This window comes from Euphorbia lathyris, chromosome 7 (genome assembly GCF_963576675.1).
Source record: "Euphorbia lathyris chromosome 7, ddEupLath1.1, whole genome shotgun sequence".
NCBI classification, from domain to species: Eukaryota; Viridiplantae; Streptophyta; class Magnoliopsida; order Malpighiales; family Euphorbiaceae; genus Euphorbia; species Euphorbia lathyris.
This window is the reverse complement of record NC_088916.1, coordinates 27,799,150-27,826,256: the sequence shown is the minus strand read 5'-3', so window position 1 is coordinate 27,826,256 and position 27,107 is coordinate 27,799,150.

Genomic DNA, 27,107 nt, shown 5'->3' with positions numbered 1-27,107 from the left:
AAGATGTTTTATGATTCGGTTAATTAACAAAGGGTTTGTAGAATTAAACGGTTGATTAAAACGATGTTTGTATATGTGATACATGTGTTTTGTGGATTAAGGGTTTAACCGTTTGAATCGTTAGAAGAGTTAATTAGATTAATCTTTGAAAATTTGGTTTTGTTAAACGATTTAAACGAAACGGTTAGAATCGATTAATTAGGGATATATATTATAAAAGGTTATGTATATATGTAAATATAAAATAGTTTTGTAAATATATATATATATATATATATATATATATATATATATATATATATATATATTTAAATTAAAGTTGTTAATTGAAAAGTTTGGATTCGGAAACAAGGTTTTGATTAAGTTTTAATTTTTTAAAACAAAAGATATTAAACTTTTTTTTTAAAAAAGAGGAATAATGTGAGTGCTGCGCAAAACTGTAGCTTTGCTACTGTTTGCGCAGCCTCACAAACATAGGGATTTTGTTCAAAGTGGGGTTTATAATAACAAATTAACCATATAAAGGAGTCGGGTTAAATTTTATGCCCACTGTGGAGCTGGTTTAACCAGAAACGAAACCGGAAGCCAACCTTTCGGTTTCATTTTGCAAAGAAACCGGAAGGCTAGCTTCCGGTTTCTCATTTTTAATTATTTTTTATTTTTTTTTAAATACAAAAGTTAGAAACCGGAAGCCCATTAATATATATATATATATATAATATTTTAAACCTTTCCTACCCACTTCCGCTTTTCAAAAAATTTTAAAGGTAAATTTTAAAAAAGTCCCTCTATTTTATTTAACTTTTAATTTATCTTTAATCTTTAACTATTTATTTTTAAATCCATTAATTAAACATTTTCTTGTCAAATTAGTTAGTAGTAAATATCTAATTCGGTTAAAAATATTTATTCTTTTAAATGTGAGTTTGAAATTATATTTTTGACAGTTTAAATTACGATTTTTATAGTTTCTTTATAATTTCAAACGTCACCGAAAAGTTACGGTTCAAAGTGACACTTAATAACAGTTAAACAATTTCAAACTGTAATTTAAACTGTAAATTCATTAATTAAACATTTCCTTAACAAATTAGTTAGTAGTAAAATCTAATTCGGTTAAAAAATGTTTATTCTTTTAAATGTGAGTTTGAAATTATATTTTTGACAGTTTAAAATTACGGTTTTTACAGTTTCTTTATAATTTCAAACTGTAAAAACGGTAATTTAAACTATCACTTCGAACCGTAACGTTACGGTTAAGTTTATAATTTCAAACGTCACCGAAAAGTTACGGTTCGAAGTGACAGTTAAACCATTTCAAACTGTAATTTAAACTGTTCGAAGTGACAGTTAAATGTTGGCCAAATTTAACTATTATTTCGAACAGTTTAAATTACAGTTTGAAATGATTTAACTGTTATTTAAGTATCACTTCGAACCGTAACTTTTCAGTGACGTTTGAAATTATAAAGGAACTGTAAAAACCGTAATTTAAACTGTCAAAAATATTATTTCAGACTCATATTTAAAAGAATCAACATTTTTAATCGAATTAGATATTTACTACTAACTAATTTGGTAAGGAAATATTTAATTAATAAATTTAAAAATAAATAGTTAAAGATTGAAGTTAAATTAAAAGTTTAAATAAAATAGAGGGACTTTTTTGAAATTTATCTTTAAAAAATTTTTGAAAAGCGGAAGTGGATATATAAGCTTTAAAAAAATATATATATATTAATAGAAACCGGAAGCAAGGCTTCCGGTTTCTATTTTTTTGCATTTAAAAAAAATAAAAAAATAAAATAAAAAGAGAAACCGGAAGGCGGGCTTCCGGTTTCTTTGCAAAATGAAACCGGAAGTCAGCCTTCCGGTTTCGTGTCCAGTTAAACAAGCCTTACAGTGGGCAAAATGTTTAACTGGACCCCTAACAGGATAAAAAAATCATTATAAGCCCCAAAGTGGGGCAAAATCCCAAACATAGTGGGGCTGCGTGATGTTGCTACTTTTTGGCAGCAACATCTCCCTACGATGCGGATGTGATTCGCGATGGGGACAACCCGGATTTCGTCCCGTCACGTTAATCTGAGTTTCTGATTTTTCTAAAAATATTTTGTTTTTCAGAAAACTAAAATTAATATATATATAATTAATTAATCCACATGAATTTAATCGTTGTCTATTTTAAAATTGTATAGATTGAATTGAGTTGTCTAATTAAAGTTATTTGATACGATTAATTAGGCGAACTATTTCATTGATACAAAATTAAAATTTTGGAATAACGAATCAGCCCATATAAGTTTATTGATATATAATTGTTATAATTAATTAAAGGATATGACAATTATGTGTGTTTTCATTTGATTTTGCAAACCGGTCTTTGTGCTTAATAATCATGTTTGATGTATTAGTTAATCACGTTAAACGGTTTTGGTAAAATGATTAAACACAATAACTTATAATCTCTCGTCTTAAAAGTTTTGTGTTTTGGAATTGATTTTGCAAAGTTATTTGATGTTTAATTATTTGTATGTGATACGGTTGAATTAAACACGTTAAATAATTTTGGTAAAATAATTGAACACAAATAATTAATATTTTGTATAGTTATATTTTGAGTGTCTAATTAAGCTTATATTTGATATATTTTAATTAGAATAAAATGTAAATGATACAAAATTAATTAAAGGTTAATTTGATAGTAAAGTTAATTAAAGGACTAACTTGATAGTAAAATTAATTTAAGGGTTAATTTGATTAACTAAAATATTACATAAATAGTTTATGTAATCAACCAATTAAATTTATTTAATTGAGTCTTTGCATGTTTGGTGTTATGGACATATTTAGACCCCTCTATAATTGTTATTTAGTCTTTTGGTATTTTGGAAAATAGGGCATGCGTGTCCTGCCTTATCTACTCTCTATTGTATTTCTCTTCTCACCTAAATCCCTTCAAATTAGTTGAAGTATTCTAAAGTAGTATAGAAATTAAATATTATTGTAAATCAAGGCGCCAAGGAAAAGACGGAGGACCTGAAGGATAAATATGTAATAGTTAGTATTTACCCTATGGTGACTTTTATTCTGTTTCTGGCTCAACGGAATAATTTAGATGATATGTCCATAACTACCAATGTAAATTGTATGTGTCTGATGTATGCTAAAGCAAATCAAGACTATGTTAGATTATAAGACTTAAAATAAAAATCCCTCACTAATTAAAAGTTAAGTCAATAAGCAAGTTATAAAATAATTGCCTCCCTAATATTATAATTCAGCCAGCAGTACTGGGGGCCTTTGGGTTGTTGAGTCACTCAAGCTCAGGGTCTTATGGTAACACCTGAATTATCGAAAATCGTTTTCATGAATATAAGGTTACGACTTAAACTAGCCGAGAATAATTGGATGAGTCACTCATGTTGTTCAAAGCTAGTAGGCAATATGGTTGGGATTAATAATCAAAGATATATTACTTACTAATGTGGTTAGTAACCCAATAACCTAGGAGCCATATTGTTGATATGATTGATTACACGAATCTACCTATCGAATAGGGCTAGCTTGTTGAGTCACTCAAGGTGAAACTTCGCTAGATAGGGTCCTAGCCCATTAAAGAATTTGAGTAATTCTTCGGATTAATATTGAGGGTTATTAATTTGGTAAAATAGTGGGAGCAATTTAAAAACATAAAAGACCAACATATTTAAATTGTAAATGAATTAAACAAATGAATAACATCCGCTACTCTATCTCACTCTCAAGTTAAAGTAAATACTCCGAGTCATCATATCTAAAATGGATCTACATAATATTTTAACCGATAACAAATTGAATAGTTCAAAATTCACCAACTGTTTTGGCAAACTCAAAATTGTTTTGAAGTTTCGAAATGATTGGGTATGTATTAAGATACACTGATACCCATCGTCAAAATTGTTTTGAAGTTCGAAGAGATTGGGTATGTATTAAGATACGCCGATACTGATGCTCGTAAAATATATAGCATTTAATAGGACAAGTGTATCCTATCGCAACAAGTAATATTGTGCTAAGCACGAGATCGAACCACAAAGACTATTTGTTATAATTAGTAAATCTACCTAGGTTGGTCTAACTATTTAGAGGGTTGAATAATGACTTGGGTTTTTGGGTAATTAACCAGACGAATTGAAAGCAATAATCTAATAAAATAAAGCGAACAATTAACATGGAGAAGGTGAGTTAACGGATGGCACAATCTAGGTCGAGGAATTCCTTGATTAAATCATATGTATGGGTTCAGGGAATTAGGATTTATGTGTTACCAGTGATTTGACGGTAATTTCCCTAATGAGAAAGACAAATTTGTACAGGATTTGCCTAACCTATTCACATGCATTAGGGTGACGGCTTGATTAGGCATATACCCTAGGTCATGCAAAGCATTAGGTTCCTTGGCAACTAAGGCTAAAGTCGTAGCCCAGCCACAAAGCCGCACTCCTAGTGGTCTCTAGCGAGGTCAGATTTACACAGGTTCAGCATAGACAATTCCGTGGTCAGGTTCTCGTCTATCTATAATCCTATTTAATGTCAGGGTCACAGGAATTAAGCAAATTATATACATAAACAGGCTAGTTGATCATTATCAATGTTCATTCTAGCATAAATCATGTTCCTAACATCTTCTAGGCATTAAGCATGCATAATCTGTTCAATCAAAGGCCCTAGTTCCCTAATCATACATATTCATATAATCAATTTCATCCCCATCCCGAATTGGATGGGGATCGGTTCATAGACAAACCAATCCAAGCAATAGGAATATGAGATTATGGAAAACATCTACGATAATTTATAAAAGCAAAAGATAAATAGGCGAAGAGATAGAAATCCAAAACCCATTCTGCCGATTCCGATTATAAATTAGAAGATGAAGATCTTCTCCCGTCAATTGTGATAAACGAAATTACATAATTAAACCTAATCTAAGAAGCGGGAAAAAACAATGCTAAAACCAAAACTAAAACTGAGCTGCTGAATCGTCTTTCGCCTCAATTTATAGTGCTCAAGGTCGTTTCTGAGTCAATTTAGGTATTCTGGTCGACTGGAGCGTTAAAAGCTGATTCGGGTCGGGATTCCGGCCCACGAGTTATGGCCCAAATGTATCTCGAGTCGCTGCTCGCCGAGCAGGAATGCCCTTGCTTGCCGAGCAGGAGTTCCTGTCGAGGTGAGATCGTGGCTGCCCATGGTGCTCGCCGAGCACTCCATTTCCTGCTCGCCGAGCACTCCATTGCCTGCTCGCCGAGCAGGCAGTGAAATATCCAACTATCCCTATTTTGCTCCGTTTCTCGTGCATTTACCCCTAAAACAACTCAAAACACTCATTAGACGACAAATAGATGAAACGTGCTAAAACGTACCATAAACTGAGCAATAGAGGCTAAACACGCATATAAAATGGGGTTAAACTACATTGAAAACACTATATATTTGGGACGTATCAGATACCCAATGTCCTTGTTGATGATGCTCCTGTCAAGAAGATTGATGTTTACCGGAAGCACCAATCAGATGACGAACGTACAAAATGTATCATACTTGCAGCCATGACACTTTGTGTCAAAACGATTGACTATATCACGAAAGCTTTCTAGTATTGGATTTATGATGGATAATGAATTAAGTGTCGACTTAAGTTCTACAATCCCTCCCAGAGATTTATTCATAAGTTCATCTCGAACTGTCAGATGAATAAACTCAGAGACCTCTCTTGAAGAGCTCTTGAATATGCTCAAGTCAGTTGAGCCCAAATCTTAAGAAAGTGATGTCAGCACTTGTTATTGAGGGATCTCACAAGAGAAAAGGAAGTTTCCCAATTCTAAAAGATTCCAAGAAGAACAAATGCATTAAACCTAAGTCAATAAAAGTAAGAATGGAATGCCACCAATATGGTAAAGAAGGGAATTGGAAGAGGAACTGTAAGAAGTACTTAGACTCTCTCTAGAAGAAGGGTCATGATAGTGCTTTTACTTTTAGAACTAAAGGATAGATAATTCAACTTACTTGTGATAGTCACCTAGGCCATGTAAGCAAGAAACACATGTCTAAGCTGCATTAAGATGGGCTTATAGACTCGATTGATTTTGAATCAATGAGCACATGTAAGTCTTATTTAAAAGAAAGATGACAAAGACAACCTTTAGCAATAAAGGAGAACGTGTATCGAAAACTCTAGGACTAATACATTCAGATGTATGTAATCATATGTCAACACAAGCAAGAGAAAAGTTCAATTACTTCATTAGCTTCATAAGATGATCATATCGGATATGCATACGTCTGCTTGATGAAGCATAAAGTCAGAAGCTTTTGAGAAAGTTCAAATGCTTCACGAATGAAGTAAGAAAAACAAACAAGAAAGAATATTATAGTGCTTCGATTAGATCGTTGTGGAGAATATCTTTCTAATGATTTTCTGAATTATCTAAATTGAATATAGGATTCGCTCATAATAGACTCCTCCGTATACACCACGATGTATCTAAAAGGAGAAATTGTACTCTATTAGATATAGTACGAACCATGATGAGCACAACCTCTATTCCAAAGATGTTCTAAGTCTACGCCCTAGAAACCGCCTTATTTACCTTGAATCGAGTATCCACAAAACCGCCAAGTTCTATTCCATTTGAATTGTTTATTGGAAAAGAAACCCAGTTTCTCTTTCATAAGAATTTAAGGGTGTTCAGCACATGTTAAATACATAGCATCAGATTAAGTTAGACCCTAAATCTGATAAATATTTCTTCATTGGAATTCCGAAAGAAACAGTAGGATATTACTTCTATCATTCGGATGATCGAAAGTAATAGTATCCAAACACTCTGTATTTCTAGAGAAATAGTTTCTTCTAGAAACACAAGTAGAAAGCGTGATTGAACTTGAAGAAGTTCAAGAAGAAGGATTGGCTGAAATAGCGAAAGCAATGGTGGAACCCGAATCAGTCTCACAAGATGAGACAATGGTGACATTACTAACTCATGGGTCTGGTCGAGTTCATCAAATCCCAAAGAGATTTGGATTTCTAGTGGGAGCCGATGAAATCCCAAAGAGATTTGGATTTCTAATGGGAGACAACGAAAAGGTTCACGTGTTAGACGATGAACCTACGACTTATGAGAAGGCTCTTGTGAACCTATACATGTAAGCTAGTGGGAGCTCGTATGAGCCTTTACATGTAAACTAGTGGGAGCTTGGTCGTTTACTTAGTATTATATGTCGACGATATTCTACTAATGGGAACGACGTAGCTATACTGCAATCGGTGAAAATTTTGGTTATCGGATAAAATTCTCCATAATAGACTTAGGAGAAGCAGCTTACATCTTAAAGATTAAGATCTATGGAGATAGATTGAGAAGACTGTTTGACCCCTCCCAGTCTAAATACGTTGACAAAGTGCTTAAAGCGTTTTGCACTAGACCTAACATCACTTTTGCTTTAAGCATGACAAAGTCGATTATAGATCAATCCGAGTGATGGTCACTAGATTGTTGTCAAGAACATTCTTAAGTACTTAAAATGATTGAAGATATGTTCCGGGTATATGGAGATGAAATTTGAAAGTTGGAGACTTTCAGATGCAAGTCATCAAACAGATAAAGATGATCTTACAGAATACAAGTTTATTCTGAAAGAGGTACGATTAGCTGGAATAGTTTCGAGCAGGAAATCGTGACCGAGCCAGTAAATTAAATCAGAGTATATATATATATATATATAGCAGCTTCGGAAGCAGCTAAAAGGAAGTTTGGAATGCAAGTTCATTAATGAACTAGGCGTGGTACCTGACATTGTTAATGAGATTAACAATAAGGCTGTTGCTCTTGCTAAGGGCCCGCAGTCTCATAATATGTCCAAACACTACCTCAGTCGTTACTATTTCTTCCGAGAGATAACAACAAGAGTAGATGTGAGAATTAAAAGAGTGCCCACCAAGGCACAATCTTATAGATCCATTTAAAAGAATGCCTTACCCCAAAAGGTTCATGATCGTCATACGAACGCTTATGGGAATGTTTTCAGAAACAATTGGCTTTAGTCCAAGTGGGAGAATGTTGGAGTTTAGTGTCCTAAAGACAATTGTTTTAGGATATAAATATTAATGAATAAATTGTTTATTTAATCATTTGATTAATCAGATATATAGCACTAAAATGTAACTATATAGGAAGGCACAAATCTTTCATTAAAAAAGTAATCCTAAGTTTATTTAAGTAATTATAAAGTGTTCATACAAGCATGAAGTGAGACTGTACTTTATAATAAGATCAATAAACTTAAAGTTAACCCAAGTCAAGTAATATGTTATAAGGGTCTGAATATTACTGTTGAGACTTGCATATAACAGTTGTTGAAACACCTTTCCACAAGATTTTGATTTGACAAAATCATTTAAGTTTAATCCATGATTAAGAGACAATTAAATTTAAGTGCTTTGATTTAATTGTACTAATCCGTTTGTTCAATATTGAGTATAAATGCAAAAGGAAATAAAAATTAAGACAGGACAAAGTTAGCATGAGAACACAACACAAGCTGAGTGAAGAGCAACTTAGCACAAGAGAAGATAAGTCACCTTCAAAACAACAGCTTAAGAATGGAGCTGATCAAAGAAGCTGAGTGGAACGGAACTCAGCATAAAAAAAGTCTGCTTCAGAACTAGATCTTGCGGAACGGAGCTGACCACGGAAGCTGAGTGAAAAGGGACTCAGTATGAGACTCAGTGACAATCAAAGAAAATGACTGTCGAAGTAAAGTTGAGTGATCTTCAGGACATCATGAATGATCCGTTAGCTAAACGACAAATCCGACAACTGTCTGCACCAATAATTGAAGCCTTGGAATTACGCAAAAGCCAAATTCCGAGATGCATGGGTCAACTGTTCTTTGCTATAAGACAAACTGCCGCAAGAAGACAAAGCCTGTAGGAAGAAGACAAGCCTGACATCTGAAGAAATCAGAAAACAAGATTGGCCTGCACATCTGAAGCTGACCAGAAGCTTGTCCCCCAAAAGAGCCGTTTTGGATTCAACAGACAAATCCAATTCAAATCATTTAATCCTCAAGGATCAACTATAAAAGGACAAGCAATTCTCTTGGATCATTGCCGAATTACAAAATATACAAGAGAGAAAAATACAAGTTAAAAGCACTCAAAAACAAGAAAGAAATCTTACACCAACTTTCTATTCATGTGTAAATGCTAGATTGATTGTTCTGTAATCATCTAAAGTGTTCTTTATCCCGAAAAGAGCAAGTTGTATCAATTGAGAATTGAGAGTGTTGTGCTGAGTGTTTGGTTGTAAATACTCAGTGGTAGAGAAATCTAGGTGCTGGGTTGTAGCACTTAGTAGGAGTTGAGTAGACGAATAGAGGAAGGTACTCTTGCATATTCAACTGCCTTGTAACCGGTTTGTGCTCTACCTTTAAAGAGCTCAGTATTGGATTTCAAAAGCCCGGAGAAGTCTAGGGACTGGACGTAGGCGGAGAGGCCGAACCAGGATAAGTGATACTGAGTAATTTCTAACTCTCTTAAAATATATATATGTGCATGTGTTGCTTGTTGTATCTACTCAGCATATAAACTGTTTAAAGCTGGCACTGAGTAAATTAGAGTGCTGAGTTAGAAGCTGACCACTAACGTGTCAATTTGCAACTCACGAGTGAAACAGTCTTAGTCAACATCTGACTAAAGTTGTCTTACATTAAGATCGGCCAAGATGACCAAAAAGCTGAGTTAATAAACTCACTAAATTATCAAGTCAGCAAGATTAATTAAGGAAAAAGTTATATTAGTTCCTAACCCCCCCTTGGAACTAATCACACGGGACCAACAAGTGGTATCAGAGCCTAAGCTCACTACTCAAAGATATAACTATCTTGAGCTGATCCCGATAAATGGCTGAGAACAGCACTCGTTTCATTCCAGGGAACCAAACAACACAGATACTCCCAGAGGGATTATCAATTAGTCGGCCTCCCCTATTCTTTGGATCCAATTATACATTCTGGAAGAATAGGATGAAGAACTTTATTCAAGCCACAAACATGAGTGCATGGCTTGCAATAGTTCAAGGCCCATATGTGCCATATAAAACTGTTAACAATGAGAAAGTTGTTAAGAGTGAAACTGAGTGGTCAGAGGATGACCTTAAAAAATTACAGAACAACGCTTCGGCTATCAATATGCTTCACTGTGTGTTAGATGCTACAGAATACAATAAGATTTCAGGTTGCGAGTCAGCACAGGAGATTTGGAAAAAGCTTGAAGTAACCTACGAAGGTACAAGCAAGGTCAAGGAGTCAAAGGTGAACCAACATATGAGATTATACGAGCTGTTCGAGATGAACGACGATGAGGACATCTCTGGAATGAACGCTAGATTCACCAACATCATAAATGAGCTAAAAAGACTTGGCAAGAACTTCACTGAAGAAGAGCAGGTGAAGAAAATCCTGAGAAGCTTACCAAAGAGTTAGCAAGCTAAGAAAACTGTCATGGAGGAAGCTCAAGACTTGACCACATATAAATATGAAGAGCTGATCGGATCTCTGCTGACTCATGAGATCTCTATGAAAAACTTTGAAGTAAAAGAGAAGTCAGAAGACAAGAAACAAAAATCACTTGTCATGAAAGCTGACTCAACCGAAGCTGACTCATCTGATGATGAGGAAATGGCAATGTTCACCAGGAAAATGAAGAAGCTGTTCAGGAAGAATGATAGGAACAGCAAAAGGTCATTCAGAAGAAATGACAAATACAAAGCTGAGCCGAGTGACAACAAATATAAGAAGGACAGCTCAAAGTCTGTCACATGTTTCGAGTGCCACCAAACTGGGCACATCAAGTCAAGTTGTCCCATGCTGAAGAAAGACAAGAAGGGCAGCAGAAAGGCTATGGTAGCCATATGGAGTGATAGTGATGAGTCAACCTCATCAGAAGCTGATGCAAATGAAACAGCAAATATATGCTTCATGGCCAATGATGCTGACTGCACTTATTCTGAGCAAGCTAACCTCTCTGATGAAACTGACCAGGAGGAACATAATAATGAGGTAACATCCTTAATTTTGCTTAAAAATGAGATGATAAACGCCCTGAGTGATTTATATGCGCTAACTAAAAAGTGCAATAAGAAAGTAAAGGCACTCAGCAGGCGGTGTGATGAGATTGAAGAGGTCAAGCTGAGTGACCTCCGATATCTCCTCCAAGATAACTCAACTTTGCATAGTAACATAGAACTTATGCATAAGTGTGTCTCGGAGGTCCAATCAGATTCAAAGAAACTGAAAAAGGATGTCACTACCCTACAGAGTCAAATAAGAGGCCCAAATAAAAATAAATCCCATGCTGAGTACTCAAGTACTGGTCAGCATAAACAGTTCATGAAGTGTGACTATTGCGGGAAAAAGGGGCACACAAGAGAAGTGTGTTGGTACAATAAGCGGGTTGCCCAATGTGACTTCTGCGGAAAGAAAGGACATACCAGTAAGGTATGTTGGCATGCTCAGCACAATAATGCTGACCACACTCAGCATCACCCTCAAAGGGTAACTCATTGTGACTTCTGTGGTAAAAGTGGCCACACTATAAAAGTATGTCGTCACAAATTAAAATATGACTTTGCACCTGTTTATGCTAACAAACGAGGACCCAAAAAGGATTGGGTACCTAAAGATGAATAGTCTAAAATGCAGGTAAGCCTGAGATGCGTGGAGAAATCAAAACTGTGGTACATAGACAAAGCATGCTCGAGGCACATGACTGGTGATGAAACTCAATTCATCACATTAGAGCTTAAACGTGGTGGAAGTGTAAGCTTTGGAGACAATAAGAAGGGTAAGATAGTCGGCTCAGGTACTATCGGAGGTAACCCTACTATTGAGTCAGTCTCCTTAGTTAAAGGTCTCAAATACAATCTGCTGAGTGTAGCTCAGCTTTGCAAGAGCGGCAGAAAGGTTGTGTTTGATGATACTCAGTGTCAAATACTCGAGGGAAAAACAAACGAATTAATTTTAACTGCCCCTCGTGTAGACAATGTATACATGCTGAGTTTAGAAAAACAGTTTTCTAAAAATATATGCTTAGTGTCTAAAGAGGATAACTCCTAGCTATGGCATAGAAGACTTGGTCATGTAAGCATGGACCTTCTTGCCAAATTAGCTAGAAAGCAACTAGTTGAGGGATTGCCCAAACTTAAATTTGAAAAAGATCAATTGTGTAATGCTTGTCAGCAAGGTAAACAAACTAAGAAGTCATTTCAAAGTAAAAACATTGTCTCAACCAAGAGACCATTGGAATTACTACACTTGGATCTTTTCGGAGCTGTCCAGCCACTCAGCTTGGGAGATAAGAAATTTTCCTTAGTCATTGTAGACGATTTCTCTCGGTACACTTGGATCATCTTGCTGAGTAGCAAAGATGAAACATTTGAGATGTTCACAACATTGATTAAGAAACTTGAAAATGACAAAGACCTAAGAGTAGCTCATATTAGAAGTGGCAATGGTGGAGAATTCAAAAACCAACAGTTTGATGAATTCTGTGAAACCGGTGGTATTGACCACAATTTCTCTGCTCCTAGAACACCTCAACAAAATGGGGTTGTTGAAAGGAAGAACAGAACAATTGTCGAAATAGCTAGGACAATGCTGAGTGAAAATAGGCTTCCAAAGTATTTCTGGGGTGAAGCTGTCCACACAACATGCTACATTCTCAATAGGGCTTTAGTTAGACCTATCCTTAAGAAAACCCCATATGAACTTTGGAAAGGATGAAAGCCCAACATTGGCTACTTTCGTGCCTTTGGGTGTAAATGCTTTATACTCAACACGAAAGATAATCTTGCAAAATTTGATGCCAAAGCTGACGAAGCGATCTTTTTAGGGTACTCAACTAACAGCAAAGCGTATAGGGTGTATAATAAACGAACTCAGGTTGTAGAAGAGTCTGTCCATATTGAGTTCGATGAAGCTGACCCTGCAGGAAAGTCAACTCAGTTCGATGAAGATGAACCAAGCTCAGCTTCCGCTGATCAAAATGGAGCCTCTGAGTCATCAATACAAGGGCTGACCAAATGTAAGCAAGAAATTGAAATAACCTTTGCTGACCAATCTATTCATGCAGAGACTGTAGAAACACCTGTTCCAAACAACTCAGCATTGCCCAAAGAAATAAAAATCCTAAGAGGACATTCGGAGAAGTCCATTCTTGATGCTGCTGACAACAAGCTGATGACAAGAGATCAGCTTAGGAAGTATCTCAGCAATGTTGCCTTCGTCTCAATACATGATGTCACATCCGTGTCTAAATTTCTAGAATTTATACATTGATGGTGTGACACATGAGCCAAATAATTTCGCTGATGCTGAGCACGATGAATATTGGATCAACGCTATGCAAGAAGAGCTTGATCAATTCACAAGAAATGAGGTATGGGATTTAGTACCTAGACCTAGGAATCAAAAGACCATAGGAACTAAGTGGGTCTTTAGAAATAAATTAGATGAGCTAGGCAATGTAGTCCGAAATAAAGCCCGACTTGTAGCCCAAGGCTATAGTCAGCAAGAGGGCATCGACTACGGTGAGACCTTTGCACCCGTTGCTAGGTTAGAGGCTATACGTATACTGTGTGCATATGCTAGCTATATGAATTTTAAGTTATATCAAATGGATGTTAAAAGTGCTTTTCTTAATGGCTTTATAAACGAAGAGGTATATGTCAGTCAGCCTCTAGGGTTTGAAGATCCAAAATTTCCAAATCACGTTTATAAACTCAAAAAGGCCCTATATGGCCTAAAGCAAGCTCCAAGAGCTTAGTATGAGAGGTTGACCAACTTCCTGCTGACCAGGAATTATGTCAGAGGCAAAGCTGACACAACCTTGTTTATTAAGAAAAAGGGTAAACATACCCTGCTGGCACAAATTTACGTAGACGATATAATCTTTGGTGCTACTGACGAATATTTGTGCAAAGAGTTTAGTAAACAGATGCAAACTGAGTTCGAGATGTCTATGATGGGAGAACTCAACTTCTTCCTTGGACTTCAAATCAAGCAAGGTAAGAACGGCATCTTCATTAGTCAGTCCAAATACGCCAAAGAAATGCTAAAGTAATTCGATATGGAAGATTGTAAACCCATATCAACCCCAATGGGAACTGACACTGTCCTATGCAAAGATGAGAAAGGTAAATTTGTAGATAGCAAACTATATCGAGGTATGATTGGCTCTCTACTTTACCTTACCGCTAGTAGACCCGATATTCAGTACTCAGTATGTTATTGTGCAAGATATCAAGCTGACCCCAGGGAATCTCACTTAATAGCTGTAAAAAGAATTTTCAGATATTTGCAGAGCTCAGTTAATGCAGGTTTATAGTATCCAAATACAAGTGACTTCACACTGACTGGATATACTGATGCTGACTATGGGCGAGATAAGCTAGAACGAAAAAGTACCTCGGGAGGATGTCACTTCCTTGGAAGCTGTGTAGTATCTTGGTTCAGCAAGAAGCAGTCATCAGTTGCCCTGTCTACAACTGAAGCTGAGTACGTAGCTGCTGGAAGCTGTGTTGCAGAAGTCCTATAGATTAAGCAACAGCTTGAGGATTATGGAGTCAAAACAGAAAAAATTGAAGTCAAATGCGACAATAAAAGCGCCATTGACCTATCTAAAAATCCAATCCAACACAGCAGGATGAAGCATGTCAGCATAAGGCATCACTTCATTAGAGACCATGTACTCAAGGGTGAGATCAAGCTGACCTACGTTCCAACAGATGAACAGCTTGCGGATATCTTCACCAAGCCTTTGGCTCGTGAGCAATTTAACATATTAAGGGAAGCTATTGGTATGTCTAATCCTCTTCAATAATTCTATGTGCTAAATTGAATGTTGAGTGATTACCATGCTGAGTAATTTGTGATAAATTAGTAACGGTTGCATGCTGAGTTAAAAATGACATGAAATCGCCCTATGCCGAGTAGACATACATGCTGAGTGATTATCCTAAGCTAAGTTACTAAGCTCACACACAACTATCCTACGTAAAACTGACTACTCTTAATCTCAAACGTTTGATATTCTTAATGCTGAGTAAAAATACATTTAAAACATTAAATGCTAGCACATGTATTAATAGCCACCTAGGATAACGTAAGCAATAATGAGAAAACCCATGTGCCGAACGTGTCATAAATGCCAGAGTCTCTGTCGGTTGATCATCTCGAGGATAAACGGCTAGTTCAACGAATAGGATCAATTCACACCTCTATAAATAGTGGAAGTATTCCCACTTATCACTCTTTACATTCGAAATCCTTGGCATTCAAATCCCTCTCTCTCTGAATCCCAAAAATCCTCTCAAAGAATTCACAATCATGACGAAATCCCAAAATCTTTCCGGTGGCGGTAACAACGACGACTACACCGACGAAAACCCTAAGTCTCCTCCTCAACAAGGTCAGCATGTCCTAACTCCAAACAAAAACCCTAAAACTGACCTCGCAACCTCTTCAAAGAAGAAGAAGAAGGACAAGCAGCCAAACGAAAAATTCTTCGTCAAAGTCTACCCAAGCGTAAAGAACCATGAGGTTCTTCGATGTCGATGGTTCTCTCCAAGCTTCATAACGGATGAGAAACCATTCTGTGAATGGATTGAGAAGAATGGATAGACTGGAATTTTTTCACTGGCTGGTAGAACCTACCCTAGGTTAGTAAGGGAATTTTACTCCAACCTCTGTGTTGACGGAAGTGATGCTGACCATCTGGTAACCCACGTTAAAGGTAAGAAGCTAACGACTACCCCATCCTATCTCGCAACCTTACTCAATCTGCCAAACACCGGAATGCAATTCAGGACTACTAAGGAAAAGCTTGACCACACTGTAGCATTCTGTAAACCAGTGAAATATAAAGGAGAAATACCCAGTACATGCATGGGTCAAAATCAAAAGATGGCTCACTATCTCCTCACGAACTTCATCTTCCTAAAAATCAACTCAGCATCATCAGCTTCAAATTTCGAGCAGTGCTTCATTTGGCACATGCTGACCTATAGCCCCCTCAATATGCCTGTATTTCTGGTAGGAGCACTCCAACGAAGTACTATCAAGCTCAGGCTGGGTTCCCTTATAACCAGAATCCTAGAAGATCATCAAATCGACTTGATTAATGAAACAGAAACTGTGGGAACCAAAATCACAGCTGCCTTGCTGTTTGGGTTAGTATATGACCAACCTATCAAGCCCAAGAAGGGAAAAAGGGTCATCGAGGAAGCTCAGGGAAGCTGATGATGAGCAACCTCAGGAAGAGAATATCGATGTAGCCGAAGCTGCTGACCAAACCAAGCGAGAAAAGAAACGCAAAGCAATCCAAACCAGCTCAAAGGACGTTGATGCTGTCCCCAAGAAAATCCGGGTTGTCTCAAAGGGGAAGAAAGTTGATGCTGCTCAGGGTAAGTTAGCAGAGAAAAGAAAGAGGCAAGATGAGCCTGATGAACTGGAAAGTGAGGAAACCCTCTGAAGAAGAAGAAGAAAACTTCTGAGCTGAGTCCAGTTGGAGCCGTTCCTCTTGGCTTTCCAGTTCCTGATGATTCACTTCATCAGAAGCCAAGAGATTGACCTTGAGCAAATTCCTGCTGATCAAGAAGCAGAAGAACTAAGTAACAATGAAGGTCAGCATGATACTGATGAGGATGTTGAGCAACATCAAGAAGCTCATGTTGAGGAAGAACAAACAGGAAATGTTGAGCATGTTAAAAGTCCAGCTGTACAGAACGAAACAGTTGATGCTGAGCTCACAGAACAAGAAATTATGGAAGGTCTCAACACTGATCTCGGGGTAGAATCATCTCTTGACTCCATTCCTGCTGACCCTTCTCCTCCTAAGACCAAAAAGTTAAAAAGACTTAAGAAGAAGGCCTATAGATCTCCAGTTATTGACCTCCTGGATGATTCGCCTCTGAGGGACGAAATCACTGACCTTACGGACACTCAATTTAAGTTCTTCTCATCGCCTCCTGAGCCCTCTATACAGGAAAAACAAGCCTCTGTTACTCATACTGAGCAACACGCCAAGACTCCAGATAATCCAAACCAAACCGAGCAAGAGCTCGAGGTCCTAGCTGCTCAAGGAGACAAGCAAACTAAGGAAAATCTTGCTCAACCTATGGTGCCTCTTCCTGCACCAACTCAAGTCCATGTTGAGCAGGTCAATATCTCTGTGGATCCACCTCCTTCCCATCATATTTCCCAGAATATTGATCAGTCAGTTCCTGCTGCTAATTAAAATCAAAGTCCAGCTGCTGATCATACTGGCACTTCTACTCAAGGACAGCACCAAACACCTCCTCAATCAGGTGATACTGGAATTCCGGCCACTGAGGTAAATCCTGAGGCACAATTTGCCTATCTTCATGCGATAGAGTCCGGACGTCGCATCATTGACTCGGCTCAACATCTTCTCCAGGATTTAAACAATTCTCATGCCGATGCTGCTGGGTCCGCAAATGCTGAATCGCAAGATTTTTCGTCTATCACTCAGCTTCTCAATGAGATCAAGAATCTCAAAGATTTAGTAAGTGTGATGACCACAGTCCAAACCCAGCAACCCAAGCAATAATCCTTTGTCAAGCTGACCGAGCTAATATTGATGATGGTGAATCATATGAATTCACTTCAAGGACAGATCAATGCTTTACCAACAGTCAACATGGGCTATGCTACCTCCGCTGAGTTAGGTCATTATTTTACCAAGTTTTCTTCTAAGCTAACTGGTACTCGTGAACTTCTCTCCTCATCTTCCCAATGTTCGATGGATGAAATTAGTGAAGTTGTTCGCCTTCTAAACCTGAGTAAAGAGGAAATGGAAACTGACTTGGTGAAAACCAATACTATCCTTCAGACTACTCAGAGCCTGTTTCGACATGTGCGTCACACCAATGCTCAGCGTGACATCTACGACAAGGCTGTACTTCGAATGTACCATCAATCTTATGCCCAGCTGATTGACGCAATATCTTAGCTAACTAAGTCACAGGAATACATGCTCAGCATGATCAACTCATCTATTCGCGTCCCTGGTTCAGTTCTGGATGATGGAGTTCCAGTGCTTGATGGGTTATTTGAAAGCACGAAACGTCTCAAGGCATACTCGGTCAAGCTAACTCGTGCTGCTCTCAATGACACCTTCATTGCTCCTCCGCCTGATGGTGGCAAAACGGGGGAGAAAGCACAAGATGCACAAGCTGATGGAACTCAGTCTAAGGCAGGAAAGGCAGGAGAAACTTCGGGCAGTAAGAAGAAAGACAAAGGCAAAGAGGTAGCTCAGGCTTAGTTATAAGAAATTAACTTATGTATTTTTTGTATGCTGGCCATTTATATTAAGCATCTTTTTCATTCACATTGTTTTCCATAAGTGATGCTTATTTTTATACTATATGCTGATCTGTCTAAAAAAATTGAACAAACAAATAACTTCAAATTAAAAATACTCAGTACACATTAACTCTGATACCAAAACTAATCATGTATCAAACTGAGTAAACAATTGAACTCTTCTGAAAATTGACCTAGGTTCATCTGAATTAGATCTTAGTCTAGGATTGAACTAAGTCAGTATAAACATGTCCTCTCTAATTACTAAATTAAATCTTAGAAGGTTTAGAGTTAAGTTAAGACAATATATGCAACCCTTACGGGGGAGTAATTTCAGAGGAATAAAATATAATTCAATCATGAGAAATTTCAATACCGAGTTCCATAAATTAAATATTTTGCCAACATCAAAATGGGGGAGTTTGTTGAAACACCTTTCCACAAGATTTTGATTTGACAAAATCATTTAAGTTTAATCCATGATTAAGAGACAATTAAATTTAAGTGTTTTGATTTAATTGTACTAATCCGTTTGTTCAATATTGAGTAAGGCTTGCAAGATGGCATACATCTCGCCTGAAGCATGTCGAAAGTACATAAGCAAGAGAGAATTGTGACTGTAAAATTGGACATAACTTAACTATATATATAAACTCTATGTGGAATATGATTAAAAGAACTCTAAACTGGTCGATATAAACTTACGATTTCTTATCACCAAACTTCCACCAATCTAGTTCATACCATTTACGATTCCTACCAAATTTAATGAGATAAAGATGAGAGGAAATACAAAGACACCAATTAATTGCATCATTTTAGACGTTAGAAAAAAAATTGCTCCTAGCCCTAAACATTACCGATATTTTTGCACCTTATCCCTTAAAAATAATTAAGAAAATTAACCTTAACACAATAATTAAGAAAATAAAACTAAATGATCAATAACCAATAGATTCTAATTACAAATACTTTAAAAAAGAAAACCTTAACCACTTTAAACAATTATGACCATATGATTGACAAAGTGCCTATAATTTAGAAAATAAAAATATTTCGTCGCTTACCCTTCCTCGCTAACCAATCTTTAATCAAAAAAAAAAGAAAATAAAAATATTACTTAGTAGTTTCAACCACCAACTAGCATATGATATTTTTCTATCAAGGACAATAACTAATACTGATAGTGCTCCCAAAACTAAGAAATACTAAACCCAGGTTTTGGACCAACATATCTTATTTTCAATTAAGACATGACAAAGTTAGCATGAGAACACAACACAAGCTGAGTGAAGAGCAACTTAGCACAAGAGAAGATAAGTCACCTTCAAAACAACAGCTTAAGAATGGAGCTGATCAAAGAAGATGAGTGGAACGGAACTCAGCATAAAAGAAGTCTGCTTCAGAACTAGATCTTGCGGAACGGAGCTGACCACGGAAGCTGAGTGAAAAAGGACTCAATATGAGACTCAGTGACAATCAAAGACAATGACTGTCGAAGTAAAGTTGAGTGATCTTCAGGACAACATGAATGATCCGTTAGCTAAAAGAAAAATCCGACAACTGTCTGCACCAATAATTGAAGCCTTGGAATTATGCAAAAGCCAAATTCCGAGATGCATGGGTCAAATGTTCTTTGCTATAAGACAAACTGCTGCAAGAAGACAAAGCCTGTAGGAAGAAGACAAGCCTGACATCTGAAGAAATCAGAAAACAAGATTGGCCTGCACATCTGAAGCTGACCAGAAGCTTGTCCCCCAAAAGAGCCGTTTTGGATTCAACAGACAAATCCAATTCAAATCATTTGATCCTCAAGGATCAACTATAAAAGGACAAGCAATTCTCTTGGATCATTGCCGAATTACAGAATATACAAGAGAGAAAAATACAAGTTAAAAGCACTCAAAAACAAGAAAGAAATCTTACACCAACTTTCTATTCCTGTGTAAATGCTAGATTGATTGTTCTGTAATCATCTAAAGTGTTCTTTATCCCGAAAAGAGCAAGTTGTATCAATTGAGAATTGAGAGTGTTGTGCTGAGTGTTTGGTTGTAAATACTCAGTGGTAGAGAAATCTAGGTGCTGGGTTGTAGCACTTAGTAGGAGTTGAGTAGACGAATAGAGGAAGGTACTCTTGCATATTCAACTGCCTTGTAACCGGTTTGTGCTCTACCTTTAAAGAGCTCAGTATTGGATTTCAAAAGCCCGGAGAAGTCTGGGGACTGGACGTAGGCGGAGAGGCCGAACCAGGATAAGTGATACTGAGTAATTTCTAACTCTCTTAAAATATATATATGTGCATGTGTTGCTTGTTGTATCTACTCAGCATATAAACTGTTTAAAGCTAACACTGAGTAAATTAGAGTGCTGAGTTGGAAGCTGACCACTAACGTGTCAATTTGCAACTCAAAAGTGAAACAGTCTTAGTCAACATCTGACTAAAGCTGTCTTACATTAAGATCGGCCAAGCTGACCAAAAAGCTGAGTTAATAAACTCACCAAATTATCAAGTCAGCAAGATTAATTAAGGAAAAAGTTATATTAGTTCCTAACCCCCCCTTGGAACTAATCACACGGGACCAACAACAGTGTTTTCTGTCGAGACAGAAAGCTGATCTCACAAGCTTTAGATATTTAGATATATAGACAGTTACATGGATCTGGTGAATGAGTTCATTAGGATTGGGACCCGACTTGAGATAACAGTATGGATTAATTTATCTAAAAGTGTCAATTGTTCATCTCATTGGGAGATATATCCGACTGGCCGCTTGTGGTGAATTAACTGAAATCCTTGCAAGGTGATAGAGTTAAGAGTAGAAATGAATATTTCACTTAACTTATCTTTCAGAGTGAATTCAACCTGTACAAGTAAAACAGACTCTTCGTTATATGTAACCTTGACACGTTCCATGGTTATGAGGAATTGACCAACATGATATAGTTGATGAAGGATCGTATTATACTGCACCTAATACTGAAAGGTTAACGTCAGTTATCAACCTGACTTCTTAATTGCTCTGGGGGAATATAATAGGTTCTACTAGTAACAGCTCGCGACGGTATTCCGTTATATACATGTTGGGATTAATCAGGATGAATTAATTTCAAAGGATATATACGGCTAGTGGCAATAAAGAACCTAATGGGTCGCATATGGGACTTGGAACCAGAGGACGAAAATGTAATTAGCGGGACACACTGCATGGGCCGAAATTTAGTGTATTAATTAGGGATAATTAATTTGATTAATAATTATAATTAGATTATAGTTATGAATTAAATTAAAGGATTATCTGATAATATTAATTAGAAGTTTTAATGTGATTATTGTTGAAACATCTTTCCACAAGATTTTGATTTGACAAAATCATCCATGATTAAGAGGCAATTAAATTTAGATGCTTTGATTTAATTGTACTAATATGTTTGTTAAATATTGAGTGCAAAAATATATAAAGTAAAGACAGGACAAAAGTCAGCACGAACGAAGCTGAGTAAAACGGAACTCAGCATGACAGAATAGAAGCTGAGTGGAGTTAAAATTCAGAAGCAAAACGAAGCTGACTAAAGTTGAAGACTTCTTCAGGAGCGATTAAACAGAACGGAGCTGACCTTGAAGGAACTCAGCATGAACGACGAACATTCGAAAAGAACAAACGAAGCTGAGTAACAGTCAGGACAGCATGAAGGATCCGTTCACTAAAAGACGAAGTCTGCCAATCTTCTGCACCAATAATTGGAACCTCGAAGACACCTAAAAGACTAATTCCAAGAGTCATGGGACGATGGATTATTGGAAAAAGACAACTGACGCAAACAGACAAACCAGACGCTAGAAGACAAACCTGACGCCTGAAGAAAACAAAGAAAAGGAATGGCGGTGCAGTCTGAAGCTATCCAGAAATTGTTCCCCAAAAGAGCCGTTTTGACATTAACGGTCAAGACATTTCAAACGATCAAATCTACAGATTTCCTTCTATAAAAGGACAATCGAAAAACTGGAAATGGAATGTAAGCATCAAAAGAAAAATACAAGAGAGAAAGTTTAAAAGCACTCAAATACAAAAAGGATCTTACACCAACTTTTCTATTCTTTGTGTAAATGCTAGATTGAGTTGTAATCATCTAAAGTGTTCTTTAGTTCAAAAAGAACAAGTCTGTGATCAATAGGAATATTGAGAGTGTAAAGCTGAGTGCTTGGTTGTAAGCATTTCAGTGGTAGAGAAATCTAGGTGCTGGGTTGTAGCACTTAGTAGGAGTTGAGTAGACGAATAGAGGAAGGTACTCTTACATATTCAACTGCCTTGTAATTGGTTTGTGCTCTACCTTTAAAGAGCTCAGTATTGGATTCAAAAAGCCCAGAGGACTCTGGGGACTGGACGTAGGTAGAGAGGCCGAACCAGGATAAGTGATACTGAGTAATCTCTAAACTCTCTCTTATAATTGCATGTGTTGTTTGCTTTATTTACTCAGCATATAAATTGCCTAAGCTGATCCTGAGTAAGTAAGTTCGGCTGAGTTAGAAGCTGACCTCCAAGAGTGTCAATTCCTAACTCTCAAGGAAACAACTTTGGTCAACATCTGACTAAGGCTGTCCAGTGATATATCTCACCCAGCTGACCAAAGGCTGAGTTAATAAACTCTTAAAATAACATCCAGTCAGCTCAATTAAAACACGAAAAAGTTATATTAGTTCCTAACCCCCCCTTGGAACTAATTACCAGGGACCAACAAGTGGTATCAGAGTGAAAGCTCACTACTCAAAGATTTAACAATCTTGAGCTGATCCCGAAAAATGGGTGAGAATAGCACTCGGTTCCTTCCAGGAAACCAAACAACACAGATACTCCCTGAGGGACTGTCAATCACTAGACCTCCCCTATTATTTGGGTCAAATTATACATTCTGGAAGAATAGGATGAAGAACTTTATACAAGCCACAAACATGAGTGCTTGGCTTGCAATTGTTCAAGGTCCACATGTGCCATACAAAACTGTTAACAATGAGAAAATTGTTAAAAGTGAGGCTGAGTGGATAGAGGATGACCTCAGAAAATTACAAAATAATGCTTCGGCTATAAATATGCTTCACTGTGCGTTAGATGCTGCAGAATACAATAAGATTTCAGGTTGTGAGTCAGCACAGGAGATTTGGAAAAAGCTTGAAGTGACATATGAAGGCACAAGCAAAGTTAAGGAGTCTAAAGTCAATCAACATATAAGACTCTATGAGCTGTTTGAAATGAAGGAGAATGAAGACATCTCAGAAATGAACACAAGGTTCACAAACATTATAAATGAGCTAAAAAGGCTTGGAAAAAACTTCACTGAAGAAGAACAAGTGAAGAAAATTCTGAGAAGTCTGCCCAAGAGCTGGCAAGCAAAGAAAACAGCCGTAGAAGAAGCCCAAGACTTGACTACCTACAAATATGATGAGCTGATCGGATCTCTGCTAACTCATGAAATCTCTATGAAAAACTTTGAAGCCAAAGAGAAAGAAAAATCAGAAGATAAGAAACAAAAATCCCTTGTCATGAAAGCTGACTCAACTGAAGCGGAGTCAACTGATGATGAGGAACTGGCCATGTTCACCAGAAAAATGAAAAAGCTATTCAGGAGAAATGATAGAAACGGCAAAAGATCATTTAGAAGAAATGATAAGTACAAAGCTGAATCAAGTGACAAGTACAAGAAGGACAACTCGAAATCTGTCACATGCTTTGAGTGTCATCAAACCGGGCACATCAAGTCAAGCTGTCCCAACCTCAAGAAAGAGAAGAAGGGAAGCAAAAAGGCTATGGTAGCCACATGGAGTGACAGTGATGAGTCAACATCATCTGAAGCCGAGCAAAACGAAACAGCCAACATATGTTTTATGGCAGATGATGGAGCTGACCAATCCCAATCTGAGCATGCTGATCTTTCTGATGAAACTAACCAGGAGAATCACAACAATGAGGTAACATCCTTACTTTTGCTTAGAAATGAAATGGTAAATGCCCTGAGTGACTTATATACACTAACTAAGAAGTGTAACAAAAAGATTAAGGCAATCAGCAGGCGCTGTGATGAGATTGAAGAGGTCAAGCTGAGTGACCTCCGATATCTTCTCCAGGACAACTCTGACTTGCATACCAACATGCAAATCTTACATAAGTTTGTCACAGAGGTTCAATCTAAGTCAAAGAAACTTAGAAAGGATATCACAACGTTACAGAGTAAAGAAAAGGGCTCAAAAAGAAATAAAGCCCATGCTGAGTACGCAAATACTAGTCAGCATAAGCAAGTTACTCAATGTGAGTGTTGTGGAAAAAGGGGACACACAAAAGATGTATGTTGGCATAACAAGCGGACTGTCCAATGTGACTTTTGCGGAAGAAAAGGACATACCACAAAAGTATGTTGGCATGCCCAACACAATAATGCTGACTATACTCAGTTCAACCCACAAAGGGTACCTTTTTGTGATTTCTGTGGTAAGCCAGGCCACACCATAAAAGTATGTCGTCACAAGCTAAAATATGATTTTGCACCTGTTTATACTAACAAGAAAGGACCCAAAAGAAATTGGGTACCTAAAAATGAATAGTTTGAACTGCAGGTCAGCTTGACATGCATGGAGAAGTCAAAACTATGGTATATAGACAGCGCATGCTCAAGGCATATGACAGGTGATGAAACTCAGTTCATCACACTAGAGCTTAAACGAGGTGGAAGTGTAAGCTTTGGAGACAACAAGAAGGGTAAGATAGTCGGATCAGGTACTATCGGAGGTAACCCAACTATTGAGTCTGTCTCCTTAGTTAAAGGTCTCAAATACAATCTGCTGAGTGTAGCTCAGCTTTGCAAGAGCGGCAGAAAGGTTGTATTTGATGATACTAGGTGTCAAATACTCGAGGGAAATACAAATGAACTGATTTTAACTACCCCTTGTGTAGAAAATGTATATATGTTAAACTTAGAAAAACAGTTTTCTAAAAACATATGCCTAGTGTCTAAAGAGGACAACTCCTGGCTATGGCATAGAAGACTTGGGCATGTCAGCATGGACCTTCTTGCCAAATTAGCTAGAAAGCAATTAGTTGAGGGATTACCCAAATTAAAGTTTGAAAAAGATCAACTATGTAAAGCGTGTCAGCAAGGCAAACAAACTAAAAAGTCATTTCATAGCAAAAATATTGTCTCAACCAAAAGACCATTGGAATTACTACACTTGGATCTTTTCGGACCTATCCAGCCACTCAGCTTGGGAGGTAAGAAATTCTCCTTAGTTATTGTAGATGATTTCTATCGGTACACTTGGATCATCTTGCTGAGTAGCAAGGATGAAACTTTTGAGATGTTTACCACAATGATCAAAAAGCTTGAAAATGACAAAGACCTAAGAGTAGCTCACATTAGAAGCGACAATGGTGGTGAATTCAAAAACCAACAGTTTGATGAATTCTATGAAACCAGTGGTATTGACCACAACTTCTCTGCTCCTAGAACACCTCAACAGAATGGGGTCGTTGAAAGGAAAAATAGAACCATTGTCGAAATAGCTAGGACAATGCTGAGTGAAAATAGGCTTCCAAAGTACTTCTGGGGTGAAGCTGTTCACACGGCATGTTACATACTGAATAGGGCACTAGTTAGACCTATACTTAAGAAAACCCCATATGAGCTTTGGAAAGGACGAAAGCCCAACATTGGATACTTCCGTGCCTTTGGGTGTAAATGCTTTATACTTAACACAAAAGACAACCTTGCTAAATTTGATGCTAAAGCTGATGAGGCGATCTTTTTAGGGTACTCAACAAACAGTAAAGCATATAGAGTATTTAATAAAAGAACTCAGGTTGTAGAAGAGTCTGTACATGTTGAGTTCGATGAAACTGACCCTACAGGTAAGTCAGCTCAGCCTGAAGAAGATGAACCAGGCTTAGCTTCCGCTGATCAAGCAGAAGCCTCTGTGTCATCTATACAGGAGCTGACTCAAGGTAAGCAAGAAATTGAAATATCATTTGCTGACCAATCTATTCCTGTAGAGATTGTAGAAACACCTCTTCCAAACGACTCAACACTGTCCAAGGAAATAAAGATCCCAAGAGGACATACAGAACAAGCTATTCTTGATGCCGCCAACAACAAATTAATGACCAGAGATCAACTTAGAAAATACCTCAGCAATGTTGCATTCGTCTCAATACATGAGCCAAAGAACTTTGCTGATGCTGAGCAAGATGAATATTGGATCAATGCTATGCAAGAAGAGCTTGACCAATTCACCAGAAATGAGGTATGGGATTTAGTACTTAAACCTAGGAATCAAAAGCCCATAGGAACCAAATGGGTCTTTAGAAATAAGCTAGATGAGCATGGAAATGTGATTAGAAACAAAGCTCGACTTGTAGCCCAAGGCTATAGTCAGCAAGAGGGTATAGACTATGGAGAAACATTTGCTCCTGTTGCTAGATTAGAAGCTATACGTATATTGTGTGCCTATGCTAGTTGCATGAATTTTAAACTATACCAAATGGATGTAAAAAGTGCGTTTCTTAATGGCTTTATAAACGAAGAGGTATATGTTAATCAACCTCCTGGGTTTGAAGATTCAAAATTTCCAAACCACGTTTATAAACTCAAAAAGGCCCTGTACGGTCTAAAGCAAGCTCCAAGAGCTTGGTGTGAGAGGT